This window comes from Atta cephalotes, assembly GCF_000143395.1.
Source record: "Atta cephalotes unplaced genomic scaffold scaffold00034, whole genome shotgun sequence".
Lineage (NCBI taxonomy): Eukaryota > Metazoa > Arthropoda > Insecta > Hymenoptera > Formicidae > Atta > Atta cephalotes.
Genome location: NW_012130098.1, coordinates 3,334,667 through 3,339,893, shown reverse-complemented (window position 1 = coordinate 3,339,893; position 5,227 = coordinate 3,334,667).

Genomic DNA, 5,227 nt, shown 5'->3' with positions numbered 1-5,227 from the left:
ATAATATATATATATATATTATAATATATATATNTATATATACTTACTAATATTATATATATATATAATATATATATATATATATATATATATATATATATATATATATATATATATATATATGAAAATTCTTGAGCTAAAAGTACAATTTTTTCGCTGTGGTCTATTAGAAAAGAGAAGAAGTTATCGTTAGAGTAATACATATTCAGCGATGCGCGATACTATAAAAAGATGGAACTGGAAAAAGTTTAAAAAGAAGCAGTGTTTCCAGATTTTACTGAACCATTTTTAATTACACGATATTTTTCTGCGATAACGAATGATAAGTTAATTTTAATTTAATATGAATTAATTCTAATGAAATGAAGAAACAATAAGCGAGTATCGGTATTTCTGTTTATCGATGAAAAACTAACAGACGTGCAACGAATCTATAATATTGAAATCCAAATAAAGAGTAAAATAACTGTTGCAAATATCTTATGTATTCGCATACCAGTGCAACAAAACATAAATATTATTTGTAAAAGATGTTCTTCCAGTCTAGATAAAACAAACAGCCGCCATATCTTAAAACTCTCGTGTTTATGTGACGATTTATATTTGTTATATTTTTGTAAGTTTTTGTAAGTTATCTTGCTGGGAATCATATCATCGCAATTTAATCAACAACGTCGTCAATGAATGAGGGGCAAAAGTTAAATAATGTTTAACAAAAACCATATTGAATTACAATATTTCAGTCCTTTTTCCATATAATTTAAATATTACTTTTGATGATATTTAATTAGCTTTCGCTTTCTCTCTCTTCGTTCAGAATCAATGATTTATCAATGTCATTAATTAATCTTGTGCTTCCGTACGCGATCACGTCACTGTTGGTCTCTTATTCGAAGTTTTTACGAGCAGCACCCGGGCGGAAGTGCCGATGGAATATTCCGGCAAGTATAATACACGTTTATGACGCGAGGGGGAAAACCGCGAGGCGCGCACCACGAATCATCGTCTACCTATTGTTTTATTATAGACGACAGGATAAGGTTGGTTCCGGGGATAGTAGGGCGGCACGGTAATCTTTCTCTAGCAGCGTGAAATATGTATCTACAATTGCGAGCTTCACGGTACGCCAAGGATTATATTCTCAGCAGTCATACTTGTAGTTCTATTATATATGAGAAAGATATTTCCCCTACGAAGAGCTTTTTCGGCTCTTTCATCCCTTTTTTTGTACAAAGTTTGAACTTGAAAGTCTTTGAAAGTCTTCTGTCATAATGTTCCTTTCTTATACATTGGAAATATTTTTAATACTATATAATACTAATATTTTTAATATTTTTAATAAATTTTAATTTTGCGAGCTGACGGGACTACAGTTCTTCTTTTGTCAAGATATTGTATATCGTACCATGATTTCAATGATTCCATATAGCAAAATCAAGGCTTAAACATACAGAATAATTATCAATCCTTTAATTTGTCCGTAATAATTTATTAAAATTACATAATAAATTAAAATGTAGTTTAACCTATTATGATATTGCATAATATACAGTAAATGCATAAAGTATGATAGAGGAGATTTTTATAAAAATGCCCTATTTGTAAAAAATAAATATTAATTAGCAAATTAATTATTAATAAAAAATGTGTTAAAATATCCTAATGTAAACAAAAGAGCTTTGCAAAAATAACTATATTTACCAGCTTTTCTTATCAAATACTTTTTATGTAAGTATATACGCTTTTATATACTATCATATAAAATATATTGAAGAGAAGCGCGCGCGCGTGTATACAACAAGAGGATCTATAAAGAATTTTGAATTAAGGGCTTGCTGTCATTTCGCCATGTCAGTGCATCATAGCTGCTTTTGGTAATTGTGAATCAAGTTTGCTTTTCACAACAGAGAAATCCACGGGAAATTTAATTATACTATCATCATGTGTTGTACGCAGCAATCTATGAAAATAGGATTTTTCGAAATTATACGGCCCGATCCTTCGATTTAAAAACGACATTTTCGATCATCTTCTTGACGCGAGCATACAACCACGTCTGCATATATACTTTGACCATTTTACATCATATTCAAATATAGAGCATGCATTATTTTTACAGTGTGATCGTCCCGTTTTCTTGAAATTCTTCCGTGATGTCCGATGAATTTTGATATTTTGTATTAGAAGAAAAAAATTACTATTTGTTAAGTGTGTTGATATAAAAGAAGATATCAATTAAAAATATCCCCATTTATTATTGAACGTCCTTTAATTTGAATTGCATATAATTCAAATATTAATAAATATTAATTTTTGAACTTTGAATCTTTTACATTTATACTCATACAGAAAAAAACATAGTGATAGCAATTATACTGACAATAATTTTATATTATATAGAATTAATATACAGAGTGTCTTAAACTTTTTCTGTTTGTGGGTAGACCTGACTAAACGGAAAGTCCTCAATTGCAATTTTCGAAATTCTTTTTTTTTTTACTTAAACAGAATATCTAAAATCGATATCTCTAAAAGTTCTTAAAAAAACATCTTTCAGATATTTCACAAAAAACTTTAAAAGATATTTTGAAGTTGTCTTATGCGTCGATTTACTTACTTAGCAATCTTTAGAAATTAATATTCCATTAACTTGCGAAAATTACAAATATGGTATAGGATTTTTCGATTTAATCCGATTTATCTGCCCACAAACAGTTTGGAATATCAAAAAATTTGGAATATATTTCTTTATGTACAGTTAAGTAAGTATTGCAATCATAAAATAGTTTATTCAAATATGTACATTAACTCTACGTATAAAATTTATACAGTTGTTACTTACGTAATTGGCAGCACTGTCTTTTTCTTTGAGAGAAAGATTGATATTGGTAAAAAAAAGCCGTGAAAATTATTAGATGATTTTACGGAATTTTTGCGACTGACAATTCCACGACCGCAAGTATCGTGACGTTATTCGTATATATTCTACATGTTTTATCAAGTAACGAGACAGTGGCTGTCTATATTGAGATGTTATTTCAAACATGCATTCCTAGCGTCGACCTTTTCACTTTGACGATAACAGCGATGACGAGGGACGACCAGAGGAAATTTCTCATGGGCTGGATATTGGTTTCTCCGCAGTACACGAATAATTCCACTCTTGACAATATGTAGAACAGCCTTCAATAGAACTTCGCGGGAAAGGGGGATGCCAGGAAACATCGCGTTCCTCGAATTTCGTGCTCCTTCTGAACTCTGGAATGGATTGCATTCTGTTCCTTGCAACCATCCTACCTAACATACTTGGTTGTCGGATTTCTCGTCCTCTTCGTGTCGTTATATGTCCTTTGTACGCTTGTCCTTTCGCATCTTTTAATGTTCTCTCTCTCAAAAGGCTTCGGTTTCCACACGTTCGATTTAGGACAGGATGAAGAACGATTCTCTAGCAGCTATTCTACTTCTCGACGAATTATAATATAATATCTCGTTATTTTCGTGCAAGAGACATACAGAGCGGAGCCTTGGACAGTCCCGATTTCGACGATGTGGTTGTTCAAATGATTGTTTTCCATTGTATAGTAAACGAAGGATGCGTCGGCAAACTGGCATTGAATATACCTATGCATTGAATATACTTGTGCGCGTCGCGCGCAGCGCACGCGAGATTTATCGTATTACTCGTGTTCTCTTGTACTCCTTCTCTCACCTTGTTTTCATTATCACTTGCGTTTGTTTCTATCGCCATTCGGATCTCGGATCCGAATACGATCATGCTCCAAAATAGTTCGAGAATAGTGCTGAAAACGAGACAGAACGTAATAGTGTGCAAGATGCATTATGCATACTTGTTCTAAAAAGGCATTCGTGAATAATCCAGCAACGAAATATTAAAAATGTAATGACGAGATTAAAATATAAAAATTCTTACAATTAGTAGCATATCCTAATATGTAATCTTACGTAAAAATGAAATTTCATTTTTGGCATTTAATTAAGTATATCTTATATCATTATTTTACAATTTTTTAAAATAATTTCTTCGATGATTTTAATCAAAACCGCATACTCGTCGTTAATCCCTCAAAATTATGAATGACTTAGAGGATTCTAAGTCTAAGTAAACTTCAAGCATAATAAAAATCAAAAATAAATTATTAATAAAAAATTACTGTTTACAATATCGATCCCTTCAAAAGTAACATTAAAAAACGTAAATTGTCGAATTATTACATTGAATGAGTTAGATAAACATTATTCCATTACTTATCAAAAATAAACTAATTTAATTTAATAAAAAATCATTAAAATATTACAACTCAAAGAGGGGATAAAAAAAGCGTCAATTGTCATGGCTCAAAGAAGATGATTTTTAAGATGATTTTTTATTAAATCGAATTACCACAGAAATGTTTTTTGTTTAATTTCTTTATATAGAATGTTCGGAATGTAAATGTCAAAACTTCGGCAGCGTGTAGAGGATCGATAAATTAAAAAAAAAACTCTATGAGAAATATATTCGTTTTTGCTTCGTTTTGAAGAAAATTGCAAAAAAAAAAATATAATTTCTATTTTTGTGTTTTTTTTTATTATTCATTTTTATTATTCATTTTTTATTTATTCATTCATTTTATTATTGTATTTATTTACTAGATTTATTTATCAATATTTATTCAATAGATCATAATGTTTATCTGATTTTTTGTGATTTTTTTACAAATAAAATGTTTCATTAAGGTTAATTAAAGTCATTAATAATGAAGATTAAAAAATATATGGATATCAATTAATGCAACGGTTAAAATTAAACTGCTAATAAGTCGATCACGGACCATATTGCAATTGTTTTCTGGCATCGACTAAACGGTGTAGCGGTATTTTACGAACTGTCGAATCGTACCGACGACAACTTCAAGATTTATTACCTCTTTGTCGTTGCGAACTCAACCACTTCTCTTCCGTCATTCTGTTTGCCTTTTTATTCTGTGCTTCTAGTCTTCTTGCTTTCTTACGCTATCTAGTTGGCATGTCCTCTCCTTCTTTTCCGCGGCACATCAACCTTTGTCGCTCCTTGTTTTTCCGCGATTTAGCCTTCGAGATCCTGTTACCATGATTAAAAGAATCCGTCGACTCTTCCGGATTTCCCTGAAAGGTCATCCAAGCTACTCGAAAAAAAGCTCGATTCTTCTCTCTCTCTCTCTCTCTCTCTCTCTCTCTCTCTCTCTCT